The sequence below is a fragment of the Petromyzon marinus genome, chromosome 75, assembly GCF_048934315.1.
Source record: "Petromyzon marinus isolate PM22_M1 ecotype Great Lakes invasive population chromosome 75, UKy_Petmar_22M1.pri1.0, whole genome shotgun sequence".
Lineage (NCBI taxonomy): Eukaryota > Metazoa > Chordata > Hyperoartia > Petromyzontiformes > Petromyzontidae > Petromyzon > Petromyzon marinus.
In genome coordinates, this window is record NC_133741.1 from 2566114 (window position 1) to 2575949 (window position 9836).

At 39.1% G+C, this 9836-nt stretch overlaps 1 long non-coding RNA gene across 1 annotated transcript; it reads left to right on the forward strand.

Annotated features, from left to right (window-relative positions):
• The first annotated feature begins 1707 nt into the window (after positions 1–1707).
• On the forward strand, positions 1708–9505 carry LOC116957506 (uncharacterized). Its single transcript, XR_012930821.1, has 4 exons — positions 1708–1837; positions 7501–7656; positions 8530–8622; positions 8734–9505. It is a non-coding gene; the product is annotated as an uncharacterized LOC116957506 (long non-coding RNA).
• Positions 9506–9836: the final 331 nt, after the last annotated feature.

Genomic DNA, 9836 nt, shown 5'->3' on the forward strand with positions numbered 1-9836 from the left:
CATCCCTAAATCCTACTGCTGGGGGTGGGCCGACTTGGACAATTTCTTTCACTCGCCTGTATAGCTGACACTGTGGAGGACAGTGACAGTCCTCATCCATCTCATGAGAGAGGCATTGACCCTGAGGTTCGTGCATATCTCGATTCGGCAGCTGTGACAGCGCATCAGTTTTGCTATGGCCTGCACCCACCCGATGCACCACTATCGTGGTAAATTCCTGCAAGTCCTCTACCCACTAAGCATCTGCCCTAACTGCAGATGCAACCGAAGTTGTGTCACCGCGCTGCGTGGTCGGTTCATACTGTGAAGTGTAGGCCATATAAATAGGGTTGGAACACCAACTTAAAGCACCACGAACGATGTCTGGGTATATAAGAATGAAAACCTGCATCAATCTGTTTTCAGACTTGGTCCCCTCAAAATCGCCTTTTAAAGATAAAAGCCCAATCCATCCCTCACACTGGAGCATGTATGTACGTTGAACTTATTTTCAAACAGTACGTGGTCAACCGTGCTCATTGGAAGGGCGGAGTGAGTGATGTAATGGCCACTTAGTGGCGAATGGCAGCTGTTATTGTATGCATAGGTGTTGCGTGTCTAACTAACTACACGGAGACGGCTTCTGGAGTCAACGCGTTTATAACCAACAGACAACTGACAGCGACTGTAACACGAAAGGGTACATTCCCTTCAACCCGATAGCCTAAGGGAGGTACAGCCTCCCTTCTAGTGTGTCCTACACACCCCAGCTACGCTATACACACATGGGTCCCTTGCCACGGCCGCTAAGGGAGGCTAGACCGACCCGACCCAGCCAGGGTACGGGTCCCACCACCGGTCCGCTACAATCCGGCTCTGACAAAAGCCTCGGTTGAGGGTCCCAGGGTGCTGGTCCAGTCTGCAGGTCTTCGGACGTCTTCAGGCTTGAGTTGGCGAACGCTGCCGGACCCGTTCAGAGGGACGGCTTTTATCCCCAGGTCAGGCTTACACCTCCCCTCATCACCCCCTGTCCAGAACCTTCCAGAAATGTCTGGGAGGTTCTGGAAAGGTATTAAAGGGTCTTAAATATTAAAGGGTCTTAAAATCGGCCGGTGGCCCCTATCCCCCCCAGCCCCCAGCCCTTGGGGGTCTGGGGTGTCAACCTCCGGTCACGGACCACCCAGGGGCGGTTACCTTTGGTCAACCGCTACACACCTCGTTCTCTCTCTCGGCTGCCCCCTGTCGGCCCGTGAGCGTGGTGGCAGGTAAAGCGACCTACAGCGCCTTGGTATGGCACAATATCTGTATCTGCACGTTCACGTCTTGTTGTGTATGGAAGGTGTGTTGGGAGCAGTGGCAGTGATTAGCGTGCTGTGCTGCAAACTTGACGATATTTGACTTTGTATTTGGTGCTGACCACGGCACATCAGGCAGGGATTTTCTTGTACTGTATTATTCTTATACATAAATGCCTTCACACGTTATAATTGTAATGATGTCTACACTCAAAAAAATGATAATTGGTAGTTGTTGGTCCAAATAATGTAATTATGTTTAAATTAAATAATGCTCTAACGTTTGTGCATTAAAATTAAAACAGTTGTGTTGACAAAATTAGAAAAAGTGATCTTTCCCATTTACACAGTAACACTTGTGTTAAATGAATGAAATGCAGTTGTGTTGCTTCTGCAGTACCGCACTTTGGTCAGCAGGTGGAGCGATATCTGCGCATGCGCAGATGGAAAGCACATCCAACGATCAACTTTGATCCTTCAGCTCACTCAAAGTCCCTCATCGCCATTTTGTGCAGTCAAGTGCAACATTTCACATTCAACGTTTTGTCTTTGTGGACACAGAGGTGAGGTATTTTACGTTTTATGCAATTATATAGGCTAGAGGCTGTCAGTAGATGTTTTTTATGGTATTTTAATGAAGTTGCCGCATTCCTCGTGTGTTTTTCGCATTTTTGTTAGTTAGGCCTATAACGTTACATTCGTGTGTTTCGATCTTATGTAATATATATACTTGTTAAACTTTGATGTGAATTTCCCCACACAAAGACACAAATTACTTATTAAATTGCTAGTTAATAAGAGTTTCTCCACTTATGTGTTAACGGATTGTTGTGTGTGATGTTACCGTATAAAGCAAAGCACTTTTTCACATTTGAGTAATGTTATCAGTTTTAATAACTGTCTCAAATAATGGTGTTGAGCATTTTTATTTAATGTCAAATGTTAACACTCAAACTTTGGAAGACCCAAATAACAGCTATAAACACATTTGACACATGAATAAGATGGCATTGATGTTAGCTAACAAGTAATGCAAGCTTGGCGGTTAGGCCTAATCTAAAGTGTAAACTATTTATCAAGGATATATACAGATTTTTACTGTATAGCATACCACTTATTAATAATTTATGAACCTATTAACTAATAATTTATAAATGACATATCTGAATTAACAAAACAATGAAAAATTCGCATATCACTTATTAGTCATTTATGAATGTATAGTCATGTTTTGTAAATGATTAGTTCATCATTAACTAATAACCTTATAAGTGACTTATAACTAATTTAACAAAATATTCAGAAAATGTTAGCACCTGACTTACTAATCATTTATGAATATAGACATGTTTTGTAAATTATTAGTTTATCATTAACTAATAACTTATAAGTCACTTATAACTGAACGTTATTATAAAGTGTTACAGTGTTTTGATTTAAAGCTTTCGTGACTGCAGTAATTCATATTCTTAGTTTTTTCGGTAAAGTCACGTTGAAGAGAAACAACAAAATAACAAAATATATATAAAACAATAAAAAATTGATGATGACCGTTTGAGTTATGGTCGAAACGTCGTGAGAATTTTTTATTGTTTTATATATATTTTGTTATTTTGTTGTTTCTCTTCAACGTGACTTTACCGAAAAAACTAAGAATATGTTACAGTGTTGTTTATATTATTATTCTTTGGTGACTTACATCTTTTTTTCTCCCAGTTTTGGGGTTCTAGAGTCCTACATGTGACTGTGCAGAGATTGTGGCTCGTCTCACATATCTAGATCAAAACTTTTAAAACACTTCAGGTTGGTACATGGACAATATGGCCGCAGACACGCATATCCATGCGCATATTCTTACTGTCCATGCACTTTTAAAACCTGGAATGCACTGCGGTCCCACTTATGCAGATCACATGGTAGTCAGCAGCAACCTCAAAAGCAAAATTCTAGCGAAAGTACAAAGGTAAATTGTCATGTTTGTGGTGTTACTGACTTTCCTTCAGTAAATGATTACTTTCTGCACATAAATAAGCATTTGCGCAGTCATGAGACAGTAAGTTGTATGTTTAAGGACTGCTCGTTTAAATCAAATGTGTATAGCACATTCAAATCACATAAGAGGCGAAAACATTGTCAGTGTTCGTTGACTAATTTTAAGGAAGGAATAGTGAAAACACAAGAGGTAAGAGGAATATCTGATGACACTCTTTCAAACGAAGAAATCAATACATCTACGTTAGAGGAGAATTCCAGTTGTATTGATACAGGGGAGGTTCCAGAGAACGTGCCAAAGTTGGTAGAGCTTAAATTTGCTTCTTTGCTGTTGAAGCTGGAGAATCACTATCATGTCCCAGGCACAGCTGTCGATGAGTTGTTGGGGGACTTGCATTATTTACTGAGTGATGCTTCTTTTCCTTTGTCATACAGAATTATTGTAGACACCTTACAAAAGCACAGGATTGACAATGATGAGTTTCTAGTCAAAGACCTTGTTACATCTTTAAGTACAACAAATCCTTTACTCACTGCAATAATGCATGGTGGTCCACTAGCCTCTGCATTTAAGCGTAAAGAATATTACAGGGAAAATTTTAAAGTTGTAGACTCCGTGTAGTATGTTCTTGAGGCCAAGGGAAACAGAACTTTTCAATATGTTCCAATACTTGAGTCTTTACAGAATCTACTTGGTCAGAATGACCTACTAGACAAAGTGGTCGAAAGTCACAGTTCTCAACTGTTAAGAAGAGATGTCCATCAGTACAGGTCAATTCAGTATGGTCTGTTTTTTAAAGCAAATAATTTCTTCTCAGATGAGTTGAGGATATCTGTGTGCTTATATGTCGATGACTTGGAAATTTGCAACCCTCCCGGGACATCAAGAAGCACAAGATATGTGCAATCTACTGGATTTTGGGTAATGTGCCATCCATGTGTAGAGGAGTAAAATGGGAACGTGACGTCATGTGTGCCGTCCAGTGCGATGACGTCACGGAACGTGGCGTCATGCGCGCTGGGCGGCTCGATGACGTCATGTCTCAAGTATTTAAGGGGGACCCCGTGACGAAAGCGGGGTCGCTGTGGGAACGGGTAGAGTGAGAAGGGTGGAGAGGGAACCAGGGGTAGAGAGGGATCGACGAGAGTCAGGAGTGAAGCCAGTGGTAACCGTAGGAGGTGCTGCTCTTCCCGGTCGGTGGGGTTGGATAGTGCCCCCATCCGACTCGAGGGAGAGAGACCAGAGCTAGCCGGGCTGGACCAGGACTTAGTGTAGGACCCCTAACCCCTGGGAAGTTGTCACACCCTTTGTGCTATTGTAATACACTTAATAAACCTTTGGCGAAAGCCCTTACCTTCAAGCCGTCTCCGAGTCGTCGTCGGGAACTCCTCAACACATGTTTCAGTCAACTTTGTCTTCAATTTATCTTGCCGTTTTGTGCAAAACAGAAGACGTGATAACATACGGATTTGAGAAAATCTTGCGACCTCTTTTGCAAGATCTCCAAACTTTGGAACAGCAAGGTGTTTTTGTCCACCAGCTGGGAACATTCCTTAAAGGAACAGTTCAATTTGTTGTGGCCGATATTCTTGCTGCACATTCAATGGCTGGCTTCATTGAGAACTTTTCAGGAGAGTACTGTTGTGGATTTTGTACAGCTTCTCGTGCAGATTCTCAGACCAATGAAGTGAAGGCAGGTGAATTTACACTAAGGACTGCAGAAGAACACCAGGGACATGTGAAACTTGCAAAGGAGAAAGGTGTGAATGTCATGGCTGTGAAAAAGCATGTGTTTTCAGTGACTGCCTTAGCTACTTTAATGTTACAACAGGCTAGCCTCCTGATTGGGCTCATGATCTTTTTGAAGGCATAGTACCAGTTGAGCTAGCAGAGTGCTTTTCTGTACTTATTTCAAATAAGATCTTGTCTCTTGATCTGCTCAATGAACTCATTCATAATTTTCCGTACAAGTGGGGTGATAAGACAAATCGACCTCAATTGGTGCCACAGACATTTGCAAGGAGAAAATCAGTTGGTGGCAATGCGCATGAAAATTGGTGTCTGTTAAGACTGCTGCCATTTTTTATTGGGCATTTGGTGCCTGCAGATGAACCTGTGTGGCTTTTGATTTTAGACTTGAAGGATATTGTGGAACTGGTTGTGTCTTTAGTTCATACAGATGAGACCATTGCATATTTGGAATGCAAGATCTCTGAACACCGTCAGATGTATCAGGAGCTTTTCCCACTTAAACAGCTGCTTCCAAAGCATCACTTTTTGGAGCACTATCCAGAAATGATTCGCTGCTTTGGTCCTTTAGTGATTCTTTGGACATTGCGTTTTGAAGCTAAGCATAGCTACTTCAAACAAGTAGTTAGGCACACAAATTGCTTCAAGAACATAACACTAACTTTGGCAAGAAAACACCATTTGATGGTTGGATATAACCTCCAGATATCCAGCCCTGAAAAGACCACCTTACAGGACAGATGTGTCTCTACCATCACGGTTGAGGTCTTGAAAGAGGATGTCGTATGTTGCCTTAATTCTAGATATCCTGGCATCACCACTGTCAATGTTGCTCAGAATGTTTCTTATGATGGCATTATGTATCGAAATGGCATGATAATTACCCATGGGTCTCTTGGTGGACTTCCAGAATTTGCAGAAATTGCTCAAATTTGTATAATCGAAGACAACCTTGCTTTCATTGCCAAAAAAATGTGTTCATGGTATCGAGAGCACTTCAGGGCGTTTGAATTGGTACCAACTCTTGAAATGTGCTTAATTACCCTCAATGAGTTGAAAGACCCATACCCTCTTGCAGATTATAAGGTTGGTGGTGTCCGGATGATTACCCTAAAACGACACATACTATTAGATGAGGTGTAATAACCAGCCACTGAAGTCCTGTGTGGACTTGTATATTTTATGTATATTTCATTTTATAGTAAACATCTATTTAATGTCAATAGTTTGGATTGGTCTTCTGGTATTATATTCATATATTCATCCCCTCTATCTTTCAGAAAAGTTTGACAGGATGGGTACCCCAGCTAAACTTCTAGTAATCTTGGGAGAAAATAATTGTGAAAGGGTAAATCTCCCAACTGGTATACCAAACTCGTTGAATGACCTTAAAAGAGAAATCCAAACACAACTGCGAGTACTTGAAGTTTTTCGACTTCAATTCAAAGATCCGGACTTTAATGATTTTGTCAACCTCACTTCAACTTCAGACATACAGGATAAAGCTACACTCAAGGTCATTCAGTTGCCTTCATCTATAAGTTTCCCAACTACTTCATCTGTGCCAGAAATAAATGAGACCTTTTCAGTATCATCCTGTGACACAGACATAATTTCATACTCACAGTCATCTTGACTTTGAACTCCAGAATCTGTGTCCTCAGAAGTCAGGCATGGCCTGAACGTTTCCCAATACCACAGTTTAGTTTTGATGCTGAGATTCAACTGCAAAAGGCTCAACTTGCTTATCAGACTGATGGTACTGTCCTGAGCCCCAATGCCAAACTGAAGTCTGATATTTTGGATGCTTTAGCTTCAGAAATAATAAAGTACAAGGCATACCCTACAAGTGCAGATCTTGATGATGTTGCTGCTCCTTTGCTAAAGAAGCACCCATGCCTCAAAGAAAAAGGCTCTGTGAGCGGCTGCTATGGCTGGAAAATAAGTCTGAAATATAAGATGGCAAACTACAGAACAAAATTGAGGAACATAGGATGTTCTGAGTTAAACATCAACTCCCACAAGCGAAAAAGATCCATGGGAAGTCCCAACAAAGTGAAGAAACCTAGAAAAGCGGAGGTTAATTACTGTCCAGATTACCCATTGGGTGAAACAAAGGATACGCTTGAAAAGCAAAGGATGACACTACTGTCTGAGGTGACTAAAAGAAACAATGAGCAGGTTATCAAGGTCCTGATGGAGAGAACATTTGCGCTCCGGAGGCATGAGGTGGTAGAAGATTTGCCGTTCATCGTTGAGTTTAGGAACAGATGGCCAGCACTCTTTACTGAGAGAGAGGTAAGTCTTTGATGTAATGTCAGTTATGATTAAATACTTGGATGGTTTTTATAATTCTAAAATATGAAAATGTTCATTTGTAATTTTGTATGTCATCTGTAAGTGCTGGTAAAAAAAAAATGTTTAATGTTTTTTAAACATGTTTATCAGCAGCCAACATGATTTGTCCTTTCAAAATTGTATTAGGTATCTGCAGAATTCAGTAGGATTACAACTATCCCTTTGGTGTCCAAATTTATGGGTCAGCTGGATCATTTCTCAACCCAGCTCCTCAGAATCTTCAGAAAGAAAGGAGGAACAGCAACACAGAAGATGACAAACATCCTGTCAGTTATGGATCGGGTATGTTCTCTAAATTCATCATAATTTTAAATCTGACAATAATTAATATTATATTGTAAGAATATTTAACCCAAAGATGGAAATTCAGTCATTATTTATAGCCTCATGTTATCGAGGGGGTTAATTTTTGGGTTAAGTTTCCCTTTAAAGTCTGGTATATACAGTACTCTGCAAAAGTCTTAGGCATGTTAATATTTTCACACAAAAAATAAATGGTTTTAAGCCAGTTATTTAAATCTTTTACTGCAGTGTGTCAGTACGAAATATCGTTTTACATTTCCAAACATTACTTTTGCCATTAATTGTAATAATCCAGTGACATTTTTATATGCACAAGGAGTCTGACAATAGCCAGTATGATCCACACAGATTCGATCTCATCATCATCAAGTCTGTCTGTGATTACATGAAGAAACAGAAAAACTGAGAAAGATTAAATCCAGAAGAACTGCGTCAACATCTCCAAAACACCTGAAGAAACCTTCCTGCGAAGCCACAGTACTTTTTGTACTGCTTTAAAACACAATGCCATAAATAGATTTTATTTACTTAACTTCTATTAACTACATAAAATCAATACTCGGTGTGACCAGCCTTTGCGCTTAAAAAAGCTTTTGTCCAGGTACACTTGCTCACAGTTTTTCAGGTAGCTTTGCAGGAAGGTTTATTCAGGTGTCTTGGAGATGTTGACGCAGTTCTTCTGGATTTAATCTTTCTCAGTTTTTATGTTTCTTCATGTAATCACAAGAATGACAAACTTGACTTGAATGAAAACAACACAGTGGGATAATCTGTATAATGCTACTTATAATGGTACAATAACAAGTCTAAAAATCAAAGTGCTAACTAATGCTTATTTCAATTTTTTTTCAGAATGACACCATCGAAAAAAACCGTGAATGCATCTTGAAAGCCCTTACTGTTTACATGAACGAAGACCCCTCAAACCTTGTGAAGGAGTACTTGGTAAGTTGTTTACTTTTGTTTGAAACCTTTTGTATGTTTCTTTAAAACCAACTCCCACTTTCACCCCTGATCTGTTATTAATTGTTTCTATTTCTATTTTACTTTTTTTAGGACGTTGAACATGATGAAGCCCAAACTTCAATGCGCAACACCACCCTCGGCATTTATGTCGTCGTACATGAAGTGGCAGATGCTACAGACCCTTACGAAGATGTTGGCATTATCATTGAAGGCGTCCAAATACTTGAAGACCTGAACAATGTGGTAAATGCTTGTTCTGTGATGCTTGGTCTAATTTACGCTTTAAACTTGGCTTACCCACAAGACCTGAGGTACACTTTTGAAGTATTTAAAAATATTTTTATGGAGCTAGATGCAAACAAGCTGTCAAACAAGGTCCAGGTCCTGAAAAATAAAATCCTTTCGTAAACGCTGTAACTTGAGGTCATAATGTTGCACTGTTGTTTGGCTGTTGCAGTACATATATTTATGTACATAATACTGTTTATTTTTATTTTTGTTCTTGTGCAATTAAAAGGAAACAAAAGAAGACTGCTATTATTTTTCAAGTATAACATTTGTATGTGAATATTTTATTAATCCTTTAATTTAAAGACTATGCTTTTATTTATTTTTATTTTCTTGTAATAAGCAGATTCTTTTCATTTTTAAAAGTAAAGTTAGTCTTTTGAGATTACAGATTTTGTACAAGTTATTCTTTTTGGAAAATGTGGAAAGTAGATGCCTTTGATTTTGAAAAGTAAAGTTAGTTTTTTTTAGATTACAGATTTTGTGCAAGTTATTCTTGTAATTTTTTTTGTGAAAGTTTTCAGAATTGTTATTGAATGGATTCAATAAAAAACTGGAACAGAATGAAAATGGATTATTTATTTTGGATGAATTTAAAAGTATTAATTTTAGGATAATCGTAGTTAATAAACTGTATTGTTTAAAACAAAACCAAGACTGTTAAGTTGATTCAACTAAACAACATTGCATTTACCTTAAGTAATTCACTTACGTTTACCGAAATAAATGTTACTTAAATGCAACATAACCCAGTTGTGTGCATCCTGTTGACATTAAAAAGTTAAGTTAGTCCAACATATCATTTTTTTGAGTATACAAATCATTATAAATATAACTTGTCTGCCTTTTCTCAATGTTCTCGTGTATAACGGTTTCTCTGCCCTGTGCAAGTTGTTGAGGATCAT